A 20,854-nucleotide genomic window follows, 5' to 3' on the forward strand; every position below is an offset into this window, starting at 1 on the left:
ATATTGGTGAAAAAACATATTTGGCAATCCTTGGCTACGTAAAATACTGCTTCAGTGCAGCAACCTTCAGTTGTATTTGCTGGCTTTGTTATCTGTGTAAGCTGTCCTCTGAACTATTTTTGTTCTCTGTGTTTACTTTTGAAATTGAATTTTTTTCATTCTAAAGTGCACTGAGGATGCCACTGTAGACAATCCAAGCTCATGCAGCATAGAGTTAAGATTTGATAACCAATGGTTTAGTTTGATCATTCGAGGCCATCAAATCAGTTCTTTTAGTCGCAAATGACCATTTGTGGGTCTGAGGGCATCCCACATAGCTCTGAAAAATCAATCATGTTAACTGGATAATAGGCAAACTCCCAAAGCCCTGTGTACGGTAAAGACCTCTCCTCGTTGTTGTTAACAGGCTTGAACTATTACCAATGAGTCACCACCGACTTTTGTCTTAATTCATACCTTACTCTAAGAAGAGTTTTCCAAGACAAACTTTACATGCTATGATGTGGATCACAACCACCAAACAAAATAACTAGGTCGGGTGGTATTTTCCTTTATTGACTATCAATGTGTTTTTTAATTTACCATATGAAGAAAGCTACGACCGGTACAGTATTTAGGAAATGCTAAGCAACTTGCTCCATGACGCTTGAGGCAACTGGTTTCTGCCCTCAATGTACGAGGGCTCTCCTTCCACACCCACGACCCCTGGGGAGAGAAACAAATTAAAAAGGGAACCACATCCTACTTACTTTTGGCAAGTGGGATACTCTCTACTGGAACCGTTAATAACCCCTTTCCAGGGTTTTTTTCCTGCCCTGAATTCACTGCAGATTGGGTATAATAAAGAGAATAGGAAAGGGCAAGTAAACTCCTTTAATACCGCGTCTGAGAGGCCGCTACACCCTGGAGAGCGAGCCAGTGTCTATGGTAACTAGCCCCCTCTCCAGCTGCGTGTGAACTGCTAAAAACAGACATCTTTAGAAGTACGAAATAAGCTAAGAAATGTAGATGTGCTTTGTAAATGATAAAGCAGATAAATGTTTGTCGTCCCTGTTACTTTGATAAATGTAAATGCAAAAATTCTCAAATGCCCTTAGTGATGAACAAGACGTTCACTCACAGGAGACCTAAAATGAGACCTAGGAACTGCTAATGCTGTCCTCTACCTGCTCAGGTTTCAGTTCTTCCCATGAAAGCCTCAGTTTGCAGGGAAGTTTATTTTCCCCCCTCTTTGGACATCCCCAGCTGCCTGAATGTGCTCACTTATAGGGCACTCTGTGACTGAGGGGAGCCAAGGATAAAAGGAAAAATGGTATGATCAAGGACACAGATCAGGAAGGAAAATCCACCAACTTCTACGTGACCAGTAAGAGAGTAGTGGGAATATGCCAATCGTGTGGTGGTAAATGGTTTTTGGCGGGTGTTTTGGGAGGCGGGGACAGAGTTTAATGGTTTTTTTTTTTAATTTTTTATAAATATGCTAAAGATTCACGCAGTGCTGCCAGCAGTGGACGTCAGCCCGGGCCACGTGGCTGCATACTCCTTTGCAACTGGTCCTGTGATGGCAGAACCTCTCATCGCACCTTTATTGTTTACTACAACCCTGGCGTTATCTTCAAAATAAAGAAACAAGCCATCTTTTCTCTGGCATGACTTCTATTGTCACATGACCACTGCTGGATGCACCTTCCTTCTGAGCTCTGGCTTGCCTTACTGACCATGGCCATCACCATGTTACCCACACCAGCAGAAAGTTCCACTGTCCCTTGGTCTCATTCACAGAGATGACATACAGATTTTTCACTTCTGTGTGGTCTGCACACTTGATCACATTTCCTACAAGAAGACCCAGGGAAATCCAGAACTTCACATAGGAGGACCTACCACATCCTCACACTTCAACATCTTCAGAAAGGGCATTGGTAAATATTTAACAATTCCTCTCTGGGAAAAAATGAATGCATACATAGACATACAGCATGTAGATGTTTGATATAAATCTTACCAGTATAAAGGATCTATAGCACCCAATTTACAGATAATAACAAATTATACTCTTTATTATAAACTCCATATAGCCAATATATTCTCACACAAGGCTTTGTTAATTTTTGCAAAATTCTTGTATCTGTACTCAGTCGATGGTTGGAACAGATAAATGAGTGTGGTTACAACATGAATGTTGGTTGATATTTTCCTTTACATTAATAAGAAAAAAGAAAGTGAGATAATAAAGATGTGTATCAGTATTTTCACTTGCTCTTCAATGACATGAGTAATTGCTTGCTGAATCAGATGATAATTTCAAATACCAGGAGAATTTCCAAAGCTTTTTTTACTATTCACAATGTAACAGTTATGGACATGACACAATTTTACATTTAATATGCACTATTCACATCTTCTCCATCACTTTCTTAAGTCTAGGTAATCAATGAGACAATAAATCAAGCCCTGATTTGTACCATTTGCAGATTTCCAAAGTGTAAATGTTCCTACCAAGGTTAATTCCAAGCTACCATTTTGATGTCATGGACCACAGAATTGGGAAGAAATGTGCAATAGCACATCATGATATACTGTTTCCACCATACTGATAAAATGGGTAGAAATAACCTCACAATCATAGAGAATAGTAAAAAGGTAGTAGAATAAATAGGAAGTAATAGTTTTGAGAATTTATTGCCTTTTTCATGTAATTTACTTAATTGTAAGTTTACACAATTTAATTTTTAAGAATGGCTGTGTTTAACAATTGGCTGGCAAATTTCCTGAAAATTTGACAATCAGCTCTCATGAGCTGGTAGGAGCCACTCCAGGACACCACAGGAAAATGCCCAAAACACACCTGTGTGGGCTGGGAATTTTTGAGAGGCTGAGCATTTGAGGCATTCATATACCTGGATTTTAGATTTTAGGGAAGTTGCCTAATTATGAGCCTACGTTCTTGAAGTGGTGGTTAGGATGTGGAGAAGCCCATCTGAGCTTCTGGCCAAGCTCCTGGCCAAGCTTTGAAGGCTCCTCCTAGATGTCATTGTTAATCTTCATGTATGATCTTTCTAGTCCAACTAATTATACCTATTTTGTTTTGTTCTGAATATCACCCATTTGACAAGTAGGTTTACCAAACCCAGCCTTCTCCAAAGCACATCCTGTACCTGAAGTCTGATAAGCTTGGCTCTACCATGAACCAACCATCAGCTGATAAATCACAGGAAGATGACTGGCCAGGGGAAGGCTGAAGGATACCTGAATAATTTCATGATAATCATCTGGAAGATACATTCCAGATCTAGGAAGAGGAGGCAGGAAAAGAAAGATTGCTGGACCATGTTTGCATGCAATAGTATGCCTGGTAAGAAGAGGGAGGAGACAGTGAGCAGTCACATGGGTTGGTACCCAGACTCTTAATTTAGGGTTTGGTGAAATCTTGCTACCACTCCTTTGCCCCTATTGCTTAGCGGAAATCCAAACATCAAAATCACCTAAAGTCAGAGGTATCTTATTTGGTGCACTTGAAGGTTGACATGGTTCTCCTGTAAGGTCCAATCACCCTTGGGTCAGAAAAGCATTGAAGTAGAGGGCTAGTTGCACACACAACTTGGGGAAATCCTCCTGATATTTCCTACAACTTCAAAGAATGATGGACATCTGAACACCCAACAAGAGGGAAAGAAGGATCATGATGAAAAGTCTGCTAAGAGTAAGTAGAGCCAGAGAGATCAGGGTTAAAATCTCTGCTTCCCCACTTACTAGCTGTGTGAGCTTCAGTGAGCTTCCTTAATGGTAACATGGGAATAATCATTTTACTTGCATTTTAGAGTCATCTGCAGGTTACATTTAAAGCCTCTAGCAAATAGTAAATATATAATATATTAGCTTTAAAAAATATAAAAAGAGGAAGCACCTATAGTTGTTTTTAAAAGCAGAAAAATACAAATTTATTTTCATTTCTGTAATATATCAGGAAAAATGGCCACAATATTTTGCAGCTTCTCTCATCAAGTGGTAAAATCCATTTATCCAATCCTCAGATATGGGCTTGGCATGTAACTGGCTTTGGCCAGTGGAATATTAGCAAATGTGACACAAGCAAAGACTTGATAAGTACTTGCACGAGTTCTTGAGAATTACTTCCCTTCTTGCTGATGGGAATGCTTTTGCTGTCATGTGACTGGCCCGTTGGATAATGGGAGGCAGGTGGTCATCATCCCAGTTGTCACCACATCAGCTGCCACACATGTGAGTGAGGTCATCCTAAACTATCCAGTACCAGCTTAGATGACCAGAACAGAAGAACCACCTAGTTGACTCCAAGAATCATGAACAAATAAAATGGTTCTTGTTATAAGCCACTAAATTTGAGGGTTGTTTGTTTTGCAGCAACAGCTAACTGATACAGTTCTGACTGCAGCTATATAAAGATACTTATGCATTGAAACAAGATTTAAGGGATACTGAGCTAAAAGTCTCTTGCCCTCAACTGCTCACAATCATTTAAGTGAGAGAGACAAGACATAGAAAGAGATAATACAGTTTAGCACAGTAGTTGCCAATGGGTTCAGGGTGGTATTAATTTTTTAAATGTTCTCTTAATATTATGATCAGTTTGTTCATACAGTTTTTAAATTGAATTAAAAGAAGTGACCTAAGACTGTTAAGCTAGCATCTGCCTGGAGTGGAAGTTACAGTAGACAGAAAGAAGATGTCAAGTTTTCCCATGTGTACCCTCCTGACTCTAAAGGAGAGAGCCAGCCCAGCCAAATCATTTTCATTACCTTGAACAACCCCATATCAAAGTCAGGATGTGTGGATTTACCCGAAGTTATCTACCGTATCATTTCAATTAAACATATGCTTGAGGAATCTAATGAAGAAGGCTTGAGTGATGGCCGTAGAATCAATAAAGCCTTTCTGGACTTATCGATTTAGCATTCTCCATGCAGTAGCATTGATTTATGTCCTCAGATTTATTTTGATAACTCAATGATAACTCCACTATTCCTAAATTAATGTCATCTTTTCCTCAGGCTAAACTTTTTTCTAGACTAGAAAAAAATCTTATATCAAGCCAAACTGATTTTGCTAAGTAATTCCATGGCTAACAGGCTGCCATAAATCAAAGAGAACCAGGTACTACTACAATTGTAAATCATCCTTGTCATGGAAAAGTACAACGGCATTTATTTGTCAGTATTGTGATTGTATCATGCAGGGCCTCTTTCCTGTCAAAATTCACATCTTCCAATACAAACTCTATCATTTAATTGCAATTTAATAAATTCAATAGATTGCTTAAACACTACATTAATTTCCATCTCCTACAGCTTAAATTCTTAGAACATGTGAGATGGATAGGTCCTAATTTCTAATTAGCACAATCTTTTTGAATGAGATAAGCCATCATCTTTGCATGAGACATATTCATCTTGGGCCTACACAAGCAAGGCGGTGCCACGTAAATGGGTATATTTGCAAATGCTTTTTGGGAAAAGTATTTTCCAACCATATCTACAAAGCAAAAGGAAAAGTAGAGAAATTTTTCAATTAAAAAAATCAGAATGAGATAGTCCAATTAATTACCAAGTCTGAGAGTCCACCTCCTACACAACTCTGAAATCTACCCAGTTTTCTCTATTGGCCCAGCCACCATCAGGACAAAGAGAGCATCACTGCTTGCTGGATACTGCGATAGACTCCTTGCGTCTCTTGCTGTCACCACTGCCGCTTTTTCCAATTCATTTTCTACATTGCAGCAAGAGGGCTTGTTTTCAAAAATGCAAATCTTATTATAACATTACTGCCTACTCCTTCCCCAGCTCTCAGAATAAAGAAAAATAAGCTATCAAAGCCATCTGCAAGACCCTGCCTGCCTCTCCTAACTCATTTGTCCAGGCCCCTGCACTCTCTATTCCAGCCAGCCTGGGCTTCTCTCAACACCTCTGACACGCCCCTGGAGTCCCACACACATGCTAGTTGCCCGACCTACAGCACACCTGCACCCTCTCTTTGCCAAGCTAATCCCCACCATCCTACAGCTCTGGGCTCAACCACCACTTGATATGATTTGGCTGTGTCCTCACTCAAATCTGAAATTGTAGCTCCCATAATTCCCACGTGTCATGAAAGGGACCCGGTTGGAGGTATTTGAATCATGGGGGCGGGTCTTTCTTGTGTTGTTCTCATGATAGTGAATAAGTGTCATGATATCTGATAGTTTTATAAAGGGGAGTTCCCCTGCACGTACTCTCTCTCTTGCCTGCTGCCATGTAAGATGTGAGTTTGCTCCTTGTTTGCCTTCTGCCACGATTGTGAGGGCTCTCCAGTCACATGGAACTGTGAGTTCATTAAACCTATTTTTCTTTATTAATTAGCCAGTCTCACCAGGTGTGAGTCTCACAGGCTCATGCCTGTAATCCCAGCACTTTGGGAGGCCAAGAGGGCAGATCACCTGAGGTCGGGAGTTCGAGACCAGCCTGACCAACCTGGAGAAACCCTGTCTCTACTAAAAACACAAAATTAGCCAGGCATGGTGGCACATGCCTGTAACCCCAGCTACTCAGGAAGCTGAGGCAGGAGAATCGCTTGAACCCAGGAGGCAGAGGTTACCATGAGCTGAGATCATGAGATTATACTCCAGCCTGGGCAACAAGAAAAAAAAAAAATTAGCCAGTCTCGGGTTTGTCTTTATTAGCAATGTGAGAACAGACTAATATACCACTTCTCCCAAGAAGGGTTCCCTGAGCCCCGAGTGGGTTAGACCCTTCCACAACCTGTACTTCTCCTTTACAGTCTTTCATGCTTCTCTGCTTAGTTTCTGTCTTCTCTGTTAGACTGTAGTGTCCTGAGAATAAGGGCAATGTCTGCTTACTCCCCACTCCCCTGTCATACTGGTGCTTAGCCCATGTTTGATTACTTCTTGACTGAGATGGGGCAGGCAAGTGGGGACAGGGACCAAAAGAGCAGGAGCATTCGCTGGGACAGGGCTGATGTAAATCCAAGTACACACCAAAGGGCCCATGGGGGAAGGCGGGCCAGGCCAGCAGTGTACAAATGGCAGGTGCTGCTGTGACTGAATGTTGACCCACCTCCTTAATTAATGGACCTTTTCATTTTCAAAGAACTTCAAACCAACAGAAAAGCTGCAAAAATAGTGTAACCAAACCACCATATATCCTTCACCCAGATTCACACATTCAAATTTTACCAACTTAATTTGTGTATTTAAACCTCTTAAACAGTTATCAATTGGAGACAGCTAAAATACTTAGTCTGGCCAACTAGGTGAAACCTTGTCTCTGAAGTTTTCCAGAGGTGGCAAATTATTAAAACCCAGTAAAACCCCAAAACCAGGAAAGTTTCAGGTAAAGTAAAATTCCTAGATTTTCTCTGAGCAAATGCAAACCACCTCTAAGCACAATTCCAGGATCAGTCTGGCCTCTAAAAATCCTCCAGAGGCAACCCCTTTGGGCTTATAAAACTTTAAATCAGATCAAATCCATCTTTAATGCATTGCTGGGTAGGTCAATAGCCAAGCACAAGCTCATTCCCAAATATAAGTGCCACCTCACCCGACTGGACCAAAGTGAGATACAGAAACAGAGTTAATAAGGGCAGGGACAGGGGCTGGTCACAGAACAAGCACAGCCAGGGGACATTCAGTAAATTAAATGGCCCATGGGAGGCAGTTCACACTCGAAAGAGCAATTTAAACTATTTATGATCGTTGATGGGCCCTGAATTAGTTATAACTTCCTAAAGAAAAAAATCTTGAAATTATCACAAAGCCAGCACTGAATATGGCTGCACAATGCTCACTGGAGGTCAGGAAGGAGAATGAGCTATTAGTCTGTATGAGGAGCGAACACCATGGTAATGGCGAACTAGTGTGTAATACAAATGCGGGCGGCCTGACCTTGACTGCCGTTCAGTGCCGGGCACTCCATCTCAAAAGGAAATAGAGGAGGCCACAGGAGAGCCACAGGGTGATTAGTGCATCGGTGAGGGCTCAGAACCTCTCAATGAGGAAAGGTTTAATTACACAGGCAGCTAATTAGGAAGAAGAAAGGAGAAAATGGACAGAGGTGTGTACATGAAAAGATGAGGATTCGTGGGTGACTAAGTGAGGCCCCAAAGGTTCTAAATGAGACTTTCACAAAACACATCCATGAGGTTGCTTTTGAAAGAAAATTTTCAGTGGATCAACAAATTCTTTGGAGGAAATAAAGGGCTGGGCTCCACAGAGCAGTTCTAAATATCTAAATAAATATGTGCCTGTTTGGAATTGACCAGACATTTTAACCAGTTATGAACTGTGTTTTATCCAGGAAACTGGATAGAATAGAGTCATGAGTTCAGTTGTTTGTGATTGTTAGAAAAGACTGCCATAGCTACAAAGAAATGATGGGATACTCAGACGAGGGTCAGCAAAGTATGGCCCTCGGGCCACTTCCAGCCTGTTGTCTGTTTTTATACTGTCAGCAAGTTAAGAATGATTTTTCATTTTAAAGCGGTTGAAAAAACTCAAAAGGAGAGTACTATTTCATGACACATGAAAATTATATTCATGTTCGTGAAAATTTTTTGGAACACAGTCACACCGTTTCGCTTTCACACCATGACAGCAGAACTGAGGAGCTGCGACAGAGACTATATTGAGCCACAAGTCTAAAATATTTACTTTCTAGGCAGGGCACAGTCACTCACGCCTCTAATCCCAGCACTTTGGGAGGCTGAGGTGGGCGGATCACCTGAGGTCAGGAGTTCGAGACCAGCTTGGCCAACATGGAGAAACCCTGTCTCTATTAAAAATACAAAAATTGGCCAGGAGTGGTGGTGCACACCTGTAGTCCCAACTACTTGGGAGGTTGAGGCAGAAGGATTGCTTGGGAGGTGGAGGTTGCAGTGAGCCGAGATTGCACCACTGTACTCCAGCCTGGGCAACAAAACCAGACTCTGTCTCTAAATAAATTGATTAATTAATTTAATCAAATATTTACTTTCTGGTCCTTTTCAGAGAAAAAAATCTGCCCACCTCCACTCTAAGGTGTTGTGTGTTAAATATTTCCACTGTGGCCAGGGCCCCACACAATCAGCAAATGCTACCGTTCCCATGCCTGGTATCAGGGGACCATGTAAACCTATGGCTAGGGTCCCTCGCCTGGGCCCCAGGGTGGAGATGCTCAAAGGAATGCAGGTAAAGCTTCCGGAGGAAGCTGCTGCACCAGCAAAGAGGGCCACATACCACAGCAGATCCCAGTCGGGGTCGCCCAGAGGCCTGCTGGCCTCCTAGAGAGGCTCCCTAGCAACCTGGAGTCAGCCTGCTCGGAACCTTTGACTTCACACAACCATTTGGTGAGTGTTCAAGGGCTTTTTGTGCACCAGAGCCAGTAAAATGCCATGTTTGCCGGCATGTGAAATGCCGAGGGATATCAGATACGTCTCAATTTTTCAGAAAGTATTTTGGAAAAATAAAAACTAAGCTGTAAGGGAAATATTTTAATCCTATAAATATAGTACACTGCATTGTGACTCGGTTAAATATATATATATGGTTTTAAAAACAAAAACAAAAACAAAAACAGTCTATTATCCCTAAAAACAAGAATAAAATCACCAAGCTGAAAAGAAATATCTTGGTATTTATGAATATGAGTTGCAGTGAGAAAACACTTAAATTCATAACATAGTGGAATTACTCAAATTCTATATTCATCTGTGTGGTCTCTGGTTTTCGTTTTTGTTTTGTTTTTTGCTAAGAGGATGAAAAGCACTCGCCTTTACAGAAATGTATGTTGCCATCCTCTGCCACTAGGGGGTAGCATGCCCCATTATTTTACCTCTGTCTCAGCCTTCCAGCTGTCCCTGATACCAACGTGTTTAAGACTGACAAGAAAACTCGTGTATCTGCCGGGCGCGGTGGCTCAAGCCTGTAATCCCAGCACTTTGGGAGGCCGAGACGGGCGGATCACGAGGTCAGGAGATCGAGACCATCCTGGCTAACACGGTGAAACCCCGTCTCTACTAAAAATACAAAAACTAGCCGGGCGACGTGGCGGGCGCCTGTAGTCCCAGCTACTTGGAGGCTGAGGCAGGAGAATGGCGTAAACCGGAGGCGGAACTTGCAGTGAGCTGAGATCCGGCCACTGCACTCCAGCCTGGGCGACAGAGCGAGACTCCACCTCAAAAAAAAAAAAAAAAAAAAAAGAAAACTCGTGTATCTAATAAACAATTAGATATTGTATAATGCCATATATTTGATGGATATGTTATGTGTATAGTATTATACAATATGTAATATATCTCATGTTGTAACATATACATTATTCATATATAAAGTATAAAATTTTATTTTGCATATATATACATCATTTCATTTGGGAAAAGTGGGGAATGTATCCTATACACCAGTAAACACAGCAAGCCTCACTGGAGCACAAAAAAATCCAGTCAGAGTTCACCTGCTTCTATTAAAAGAATGAGGGCAGCTCTGCTTGATGTTAAAGAAGGGATTAGGCCTATCAGGGTCTTCCCAGCAGAAAGCTCCAGAAGGTATGGATCACCTAGAAGGCTGCATGGTCACTGACCAGCTTGTGGAAGGAGAGGGAGGACGGGAGTCATGGGATGTACGGACTCAGTAGCCAAGGAATCTCAGAGATGCCCAATCTAACTCAAAAGCCAAGAGGCCAAGGGACAACAAAACCAAGAGGCCAGAGCATCGCAAGGACACAGGGAGCCCTGGAGCCTGAGGGAGAGTCCAGAGCTGCAGGCAAAGCTGGGTCAAGAGTCCAGGCTTAGAAACAGCCGCAAACCAGCACTCCAAATATCTCAGTGCGTCACATAGTCAGAATCTCAAAAATGTGACTTTAAGTTCATTTCCAAAATAAGACAAGGAGTGGCAGAAGGGAGATTCAAATTCCAACCTGTTCAGACATTCTGAAACATAAAACCCTGAATGTTTGGGGGCAATTAATCCAGAAAACATCTCAGTCAGCTTCTAACATCTGCCTCTGGAGCAAGGATGGAAAGCACTGGAAATGAAGGGCTTTCCTGGATCTGGGAATCTGGGTGCACAGGCCAGTTCCCAACATTCATGTGAACATCCCTTTTCTGCAGTCAGGACTAAAGCTGCCTTCTGCATGATCCACGTACATGAGGTCCGCACACATGAAATGTCTTTGTGCTGCTTCTCAGCATACATCATACTTTTCCCATGAAACATTTCATTTAAGACCAAAAAAAAAAGACCTATGAGATAGGTATTAATATCATACCCACTGTACAGATGAAGAAACAGACACAGAGAGCTTAAGCAACTTGCCCAAGCTCACAATAGTGAGTGACGGTGCCGGGACTTAAAACAGAAAACTCTTTGTATTAGTCCTTTTCATACTGCTATAAAGAACTTCCAGAGAATGAGTAATTTACAAAGGAAAGAGGTTTAATTGACTCACCACGCAGCATGGCTGGGGAGGCCTCTGGAAATTTACAATCATGGCAGAAGGCGAAGGGGAAGCAAGACACCTTCTTCACAAGGTGGCAGGAAGGAGAAGTGCCAAATGAAGGAGGAAGAGCCCCTTATGAAATCATCAGATCTCGTGAGAACTCACTCACTGTCACGAGAACAGCATGGGGAAAACCACTCCATGGTTCAATTGCCTCCACCTGGTCTCTCTCTTGACGTGTGAGGGTGACGGGGATTACAATTCAAGATGAGATTTGGGTGGGGACACAAAGCCTAACCATATCACTCTTCTTGCTTCAAAATTGCCTGTTCTTTCTGCTACATTTGCTGCCTCCAAAAAAAAGTATTTCTCTGAGCCAGGAAGTGTATAAAAAGGCAAGCTTCAATGAGCACAATAGATTGGTACACATCAGAGGCACTTGAACCAGAGTGACTCCATCTTGAACAGTGGCTGGGAGAAATGAGGCTGAGACCTGCTGGGCTGCATTCCCGAGAAGTTAGGTATTTTTAGTCACAGGACGAGATAGGAGGTTGGGCCTGATACGGTGGCTCACGCCTGTAATCCCAGCACTTTGGGAGGCCAAGGTGGGTGGATCACGAGGTCAGATGATCAAGATCATTCTGGCTAACACGGTGAAACCCCGTCTCTACTAAAAGTACAAAAAATTAGCCAGGCATGGTGGCGGGTGCCTGTAGTCCCAGCTACTAGGGAGGCTGAAGCAGGAGAATGGCGTGAACCCAGGAGGCAGAGCTTGCAGTGAGCCAAGATCGCGCCACTGCACTCCAGTCCGGACAACAGTGCAAGACTCCGTCTCAAAAAAAAAAAAAAAAAAAAGGAGGTTGGCAGGACCATTATCACAAGATACAGGTCACAAAAACCCTACTGATAAAATAGGATGCAGTAAAGAAGCCAGACAAAACTTGCCAAAATCAAGATGGTGACAAAAGTGGCCTCTGGTCTTCATCACTGCTCATTGTACACTAATATAATGCATTAGCATGCTAAAAGACACTCCCACCAGCACCATGACAGTTTATAAATGCCATGGCAAACTCTGGAAGTTATCCTAAATGGTCTAAAAGGAAAGGAATCCTTAGTGCTAGGAAATCCCTCCCCCACCCATCCACCCCCCCACCCCGCCCCGCACCTTTCCCAGAAAATTCATGAATAATCAACCCCTTGTTTAGCATATGATCAAGAAGTAACCATAAAAATAGCCAGTCAGCAGCCCTCAGGTCTGCTTTGTCTATGGAGTAGCCATTCTTTTATTCTTTTACTTTCTTGTAAACTTGCTTTCACTCTACTCTGTGGATTCGCCTCAAATTCTTTCTTGTGTGAGATCCAAGATCCTTCTCTTGGGGTCTGGATTGGGACCCCTTTCTGGTAACATATACATTAAAAAGAAAAAAACAAACAGGCAAACATAATAGAATTTTGCCAAAGGCTAATGGGTAGCCAGAGGCCATGAGAGAAAAAGAACAGGAATTAGGGAAGAAAGAAGGAAAGGATTCGAATCACAAGATAGGAAGATGGGGACTAACCTCAGAAGTATATTTTCAGAGCAAGCATAAGAGGTGCCTGCTGGCCGGCGCAGTGGCTCACGCCTGTAATTCCAGCACTTTGGGAGGCCAAGGCAGGTGGATCACAAGGTCAGGAATTCGAGACCAGCCTGGCCAATATGGTGAAACCCCATCTCTACTAAAAATACAAAAATTAGCCGGGCGTAGTAGTGCTTGCCTATAGCCCAAGCTACTCGGGAGGCTGAGGTAGAAGAATCACTTGAACCCAGGAGGCAGAGGTTGCAGTAAGCCAGGACGACAGAGTGAGACTGCATTTCAAAAAAAAAAAAGTGCCTGCTGCATTTGGTGGCTTAAAGTTCTTAAAGTTCTGAGGGAGTCTTTGGCGGAATAATGGAATCAGGAAAGGTGCCTGGTATGTAAAAGGAGCTGAATCAACAGCAGTAGAAGGAATGCAGGAAAAAGGCAGATTTCTGCCCGGTCTAATGGCAAAGGACAGCAGTGGAAGCAAGGGCACTCCAGGGACTGAGCAGAAACAAAGACTCTAAGAGCAACTGCACAAAGCCACATTCTTTGCCTAATTACTTAAGCCTGAGTGTGTTCACCTGCAAGGTTCCTGCTGGTCAGAGGAAGCAGTTTTGTTTCTGCTGTTGATGTCTTGGTTGAGGGAGGGGCTCCGGGTGATTCTAGCAGATAGACAGGGCGGGACAACAGGGAGCAGGGAATGTGGCACACCGGATGCCACAATGCCACACACCACAAGTGGTTCTATTTCAGCCCAGAAATGATGAGACCAGCCTGGGATTTGCTACTTTTCCGATTCCTCCTGCTATGTTCTTTGCTTTAATGAGAGAGAAAAAGGGAGAGAAGGAGAGAGAGATATAAAGAGAGAGAGAGAGTGAATATGTGTCTCTAACAGTAAGAAAATAGCCATGTATCCATCCAACAGGAAGGCAGGTAAAGAAAGGGGGAAGGCCGGGCATGGTGACTCACGCCTGTAATCCCACCACTTTGGGAGACTGAGGCAGGCAGATTGCCTGAAGTCAGGAGTTCGAGACCAGTCTGGCCAACGTGGCGAAACTCTGTCTACTAAAATACAAAAAAAAAAAAAAAAAAAAAAATCAGCTGTGCATGGTGGCGTGCGCCTGTAATCCCAGCTACTCCGGAGGCTGAGGCAGGAGAATTGCTTGACAGGGAGGTAGAGGTTGCAGTGCGCTGAGATCACGCCACTGCACTCCAGCCTGGACAATAGAGTGAGCTCTCGGCTCAAACGAAAAGGAAGAGAGAGAGAGAGAGAGAGAGAGAGAGAGAGAAAGAAAGAAAGAGAAAGAAAGAAGAAAGAGAGAGGGAGGGAGGGAGGGAAAGGAAAAGAAAGAAAGGGGGGAAATGGTCATTGAGAAATTTCCAGCAAAGACTGGCCTCATGGAAACCCTGGCATGTCCCTGGAGGGGCTGTAGATCAGGTGAGGCTGAGTCAAGCACTCAGGGGCAGATCTAGTGTCTGCTGTAACCTCTTCTAGTTGTGTTGTAGGACTTTCTCCTTAGTTCAGCTAAAAACAGAGTCCTTGTCACATAGCCAGGAGAGATTAGGCTCACAGCCACTTTGAAGGGTGAGAAAAATTGAATTTATTGGGCAAAATGGAAAAAAAAGGAAATAAGAACTTTCAGTGAAAGTCTGGGAATTGGAGGGATCCCCAAGGAAGCAGAGGCCAAGGGATATGGTCACTTTTCTCTACCTTCACTGGATTTCCATCTTTTGGAAGTAGATTTTCTTCTTTTGATACAGGATTTATTTCAATCGGGTCACTAGGTCACAGGGGGCCTTACTTCGTTCTCTTCATGTCCTTTGGGGGTAGTGGGATGGGCAACTTCAAATTGATATCAAATTCTACTAAAATGGTTAACAGCAGAAAAACCACAATGAAGAGAATTGTCAAGAAAGAGTAGAAGTTGAAGACGACAGCCAGTTAAATGATGGCCAGTTAAATAAAGTCCTTAACAATACATGGTGAGGAGCAGGCAGCAGCTGTGCTTGGATAACAAGCAATTCAATGCACGCATTTAACAGAAATGTTCAACTACAACAAGCACTATTTGAAGACTAACAGGAACAATTTTTTGATGATTTCAAACAAACTTGCCTTTCAGCATAGTTGCACCTAATTTAAAGTATTTAAAAACAGCTCATCAGAGCCCCTATTTGTCGTAGACTTTTGAGTTTATCTGGGACTGTATTAGTTCATTTTCATGCTGCTGATAAAGACATACCCGAGACCGGGCAATTTACAAAAGAAAGAAAAGAAAGAGGTTTAACATGGCTGGGGAAGCCTCACAATCATGGCAGAAGGCAAGGAAGAGCAAGTCACATCTTACATGGATGGCAGCAGGCAAAGAGAGAGAGCTTGTGCAGCGAGACTCCCATTTTTAAAACCATCAGATCTCATGAGATCCATTCACTATCACAAGAATGGCATGGGAAAGACCCACCGCCATGATTCAATCATCTCCCACCAGGTCCCTCCCACAACATGAGGGAATTATGGGAGCTACAAGATGAGACTTTCGTGGGAACACAGAGTCAAAACAGAACAGGGACCATTTGTTTTATCTTTAAAATTGTTGTTAATCTCTGTATGCACTTTGCTTTTTTATTAAACTTACTCCAAGGTGAGCCTTGACTCTTTAGTGTAGGACAAGATCATACACTAATACCAGCATGGACCTGCTTTTCCATTGCGTCTGAAATGTGAGTCAAGTAGTATCAGCCTGCTATGACATTAACATTGCCAGGATAAATCTTTTACAGAAATCATTTCGATTTTATTCAGTATTTAGTGGTGAAAGATATTCTTCCTTTAATGGTAATACATTTCTGGTTTAATATAAATTAAGGATGTTTTTCAGTTGTGCACAAATGCTGGTGGCTTAGTTTTGACAATTGTTTATGTATGTCATGTTAAGCTTGGGTTTAAAAAAGTAAAGCCAGTAAACTAGGTCTTTGTTATTTGCTTTAAAAAAAAGAAAATAAATGTGAATGTGTTTGGTGCATTAAAAACAAACAAACAAAAAAAACAGTCCAGACTTCTCGGTCCACACACGTTTCTAAGCTGGAAGGATGTGGGTCTGACACCACTACTGGTCATCTTATCTGCCGCTCAAAGGCAGCTCTTCAAGGACAAAGGCAGAAAGAAGAGCTGAAAAGGCAACAAACTCCCAACGATAAAATGTATGTTCTTGGATACAAACATGTCCGAAGTGAGTCCATTCTTGGGCTTCCCAATCACACGAGTATTTGTTGTTCTGTTAGGCTTGGGTTTCATTTCTACAACATACTCACCTCTTTTCCCCAGCGGTTCTTGCTTCCCACATGAGCCTCTGCCCACGCCATGGCTTACTCTCCTCCCATCTCTACATATTTAACCCTGAAGTCTTTAAAGTCTCCACTCAAATGCCACGACCTCCCACATGAAGTCTTTCCTTACCTCTCCTGTGCCAACTCACCTGTCCCACCTAGACAGCCCCCTGATACTTTATCTGTACTTTTCTCTGTCTGTATCAGGATGACATTAAGCCTCAGGGCACAGAAAACTACAGCAGCTTAGATAAATAGGGATTTGTTTTTCTCACATAAGAGGTCGTCTCATGGAAGGCAGCTGCCAGCTTTGCTTTGGGGGCCTGACAATGTCAGGGACAGCATCTCCACAGTGGCCTTTATCTGGTACAGTCCCCAGATGGACTTGGAAGACCCAGTTCCTATCCCCTTCCTTCCTGCATGTAGTTCTCAGAATAACTTTAGAACGTGCTGGAGTGCAACATCCTGAGATAGGACTGCCTGAAAGAGCTTGGCTCTTTTCCTGTTCCTCCTTGGGTATGTAAGATCTTGAGTTAGAGGGAACTTTTCAGGACAGCCCACACTTTGTTCTTCTCTTCCCTGGAAGCAGGATGTCCTTCCAAGCTTGGCTCAGTGAGTCATGGAACCCCTGAGGCTTTTAACTGGAAATGAGCTATCTTTTAGGAGCCCTCAGCTGCCATGAAAGTGGGGCACAAGCAGTGGAAACTCCATCCACACTGGGCAGCTTTCTTGAACACATTCACATTCCTTAGGGGACTGACTCACAATGGATCCCAGTCTCCTTTGTCCCTTGCTGACTGTCAGTGAGTAATAAATCCATTTCCTGTAACTTGCTGCATGTGAGTATGTTCTATCTCACAGGACTCAGGCAATTGGTAAAACTACAGCCTGCAATGCAATGGGCAGAAGTGTTCAGACTTCTAGTCATGGTGGTTGGCATAGTGATGGTCTTTGCTGTCCTCCAAGCACTGAGGGTCCTCTCTTGTGATTGGTTATTGGTGAACCCGTTTCTCAGCCTCATGGCTGCAAGACGGCTGCCACACATCCAGGCATCATATTTGCTTTCCAGGTAAGAATAAAGGAGAAGTAGGAGGACCAGTTGCTTACTCCTCTTTTATCCGGAGAACAAAGGTTTTCCTGGAACTCACTAGCAGACATCCACTTAAAATTCATGACCCCAAACCACATCATCACTGACTAGTTACAACAGAGGTCAGGAAATGAGGATTTAAGTCACCTAGAGTAGACAAAGAAAACAAGAAGGAGATTGGGAATGGCTATTAAGTCAGCCTAAGAATAGTCACTGCCCTGCTTGATCAAGGCCCTGGTCACAGTTGTATCTTTTATTACAGTTTTTTGCATGCTAAAATCTAAGCTCCCTCTGGGAAGGGGCTGAGTTCTCAATCACTACACCCTTCAAAGAGCCTAGCACATGAGACTTTGATAAATCTATGCCTGGTGACTGTGGCACTGCTACTTGCTCAGGTTCGTGGGGCCTCCTGGCAGACTGAGCAGATTGTGGCTGCAGTGGGGTAATTAAATGTGCATCCTTCTTTGATCTCTAAGCTCTCCTGTTTGAAATTCATCTGAATGGAGTGGAAAGATACTGGGGACGTGGACTCCCCTGCCTTGTCTAATCATCCAGAAAGGGTTAAACCATTTCTATTTCGGGTCTCTTGTGATCAAGAAAGCTCTGCTAGCAGGAGTGCCTATTTGGTGCCTTAAAGGCAAGCAATTGTGGGAATTAAGAATTAGCTCTCACCCTGACTATTCTCTAGACATAGTTAGAATAAAAGCAGCAGTGACATTGCCAATGACCCAGATGTTGGAGAACCTTGTATTAAGCCACAGAGGCCCTTGCCTCCAAATCCTATAATATTGCATTAACACAGGCTCAACCTGCAGAACTGGATTTAAATCCAGCCCTCGAATGCTCACCCTACTCCAGCCCCTTCCCCACACCTAATCTCATTTTGTCCTCAGAGTGCTGAAAATAATGGTAATGTAGTTGCCGTGGAAAGTGACTGTGTGAGCATATTTTACATCAGAAAGGCTCTTAATAAAGTAAAAGTGCTTTAAATGCAGAAGTCTCTCCCTTTACATCCCTTCTGCCTGGATAATAAATGATTTGTTACAGTTTCAAACTTCCGTGGCCTGCTGGGTCCGGGGGCTGGGGACAACCAAGCAGCCCTGTCCTGGGCACAAGGTACTCATGTGTGCTGGGATGTTGGGTCCAGACCTACATGAAACACAGGACAGGGAACGAGTCAAGACAGGCACCGCTTTATGGCCAGAGGCTCTCCTCCACTTTTACTCATACGTGTCAACAAAGTAATAATAATAATAATAATAATAGCAGTTACCATTTGTTGAGTACTTATGTGAAGAGCATTGCACACATTGTCTCATTCAATTTCTTCAGCCTACCTAGAGGCTGGGCGCTATCATTGTCCCCATTTTACAGATGAGGAAACTGAGGCCTGAAGAGGTCAAGTCACTTCCAGGATCACACAGATGGTGGGTAGGAGAGCTGGGACTCATGCCCATGAAAAGCCCCATGCTGCCTACTCTACCTCTATGTTGGAGTAGGGCAGTGGTTCTCAGTCAGGGGTGGTGGGATACAACCACCTGGCAAGTTTTAGGGGCCCCACTCAGACCCATTAAATCTTAACCTCTGGGTACCGGGCCAGAGCATGCTGAGGCTTTAAGCTCTCGGCTGCATGCTGGTGCTGTGGTCTGAATCCTTGTGTCCCTCAAAATTCCTGTGTTGAAACCTAATCCCCAGTGTGATGGTTTTACAAGGTGGGACCTCTAGAAGGTGATTAGGTCATGAGGGCAGAGCCTTCCTGAATGGAATTAGTACCCTCATGAAAGAGGTTCCAGAGAGCTCCTCCACCCCTTGTACCACGTGAGGACACAGCGAGAAGGCACCACCTATGATCCAGAAGGTGAGTCCTCACCAGATACATATCTGCCTTGATCTTGACTTCCCAGGCTTCAGAACTGTGAGAAATCAATTCCTGTGATTTATAAGGTACCAAGTCAACGGTATTTTGTTATAGCAGCCCTAAGGGACAAAGGCATCCAGGTAAAGTGGAAAAGGCACCTTCCCTGGCGTCAGGCCTCTGGAGTGGCATTCTGGCTCTGAGCCTCACTAGCTGCCCTGCCCTGCCCACTTCCCAAGGTGTTTGCAAACACCCTGTGTGAACACTAAAGGGTTCAGTGATATATGACAACACAGACAGGCCAGGGCCCCGGGCAACAAGGTCCAAAACCAGCTCTGAGAAGTGCACCCAGGAGCCATGATTCTGTGATTCATCCTTCACCATTGATTTTCTCTATTCATTCAATAAGCATTCACTAAGCTTTTTTTGGGGGAGGGGGTGGCGTTGGAGTTTTGCTCTTGTTGCCCAGGCTGGAGTGCAATGGCACGATCTTGACTCACAGCAACCTCCCCTTCCCAGGTTCAAGCGATTCTCCTGCCTCAGCCTCCCTAGTACCTGGGATTACAGGCATGTGCCACCACGCCCGGCTAATTTTGTATTTTTAGTAGAGACGGGGTTCTCCATGTTGGTCAGGCTGGTCTCAAACTCCCAACCTCAGGTAATCTGCCACCCTCGGCCTCCCAAAGGGCTGGGATTATAGGCGTGAGCCACCACACCCGGCCACACTAAGCACTTATTATGTCCAAGGCTTTCAGCTGCAAAGGGAGGAAGACAGAATTCCTTCCATCCACAGGAATCATCTTGCCGTTCCCTGCCCTCAATCTATTTATGATCTAACTGAGGAGAGCAGCTGGCATAAAATAAAGCACAACATCCACATGTACATCAAGTGCCAGATGAGTGGCACAGCGAGGAGGGCTTTAAGGGTTCTCACAGGGAGTGATCTCCAAAGTCAAGGAGCTTCATAGGAGGGGAGAGTTAGGGCAGGGCTTTGGAATGACAGCATAGCCTTCCTGCTGGGCAGTAGAGCCTACATGTTCCCGCTGGTCCAGGGAAACCCTTCCCATCCTAGGTCAGTTCTGGCCCGAGCAGGACTCCTGGTAGCCGGTCCTGGAGTCTGCAACTCGTTGCCCACCATGGCAGGAGGGCAGGATGGTGGAGAGAAAGAGCAAATCAGCTTCTCTTTGGCAGTGGGGTGACAGCAGGACAGCAGGCATCTCCTGCCCCATCAGAATACCTCAGCAGACTTGAAGACGGGTTTTCTCGGCTGATAAACCAAGGCAACAGTACCTTCGCACAGCGCCAATGGGAAGAGCAACCATTACAATGACCATCAGCTCCACCACCATTGATGGTGCCCTCTCCAAGGGCTGAACACAGTGCTCACCACGTCATTCACTTTAGGATCTCAGGGAATCCTCCCAACAATCATGGGAAGGGCACCATTATTATACCCTGTTATCCAGAGAAGGAAACCGATTCTCAGAGAGGTTAAGCAATTTTCTCAAGGTCTCATAACGAATCAATAACACAGCTGACTCAAACTCAGACCTGTCTGATTCTAAAGCCCACCCCC

At 43.9% G+C, this 20,854-nt stretch overlaps 1 pseudogene; it reads right to left on the reverse strand.

Annotated features, from left to right (window-relative positions):
- Positions 1–1,488: 1,488 nt before the first annotated feature.
- Positions 1,489–20,627, reverse strand: LOC117094163 (annotated as a pseudogene).
- Positions 20,628–20,854: the final 227 nt, after the last annotated feature.

The sequence above is a fragment of the Trachypithecus francoisi genome, unplaced genomic scaffold (genome assembly GCF_009764315.1).
Source record: "Trachypithecus francoisi isolate TF-2019V2 unplaced genomic scaffold, Tfra_2.0 Lachesis_group13, whole genome shotgun sequence".
NCBI lineage: Eukaryota > Metazoa > Chordata > Mammalia > Primates > Cercopithecidae > Trachypithecus > Trachypithecus francoisi.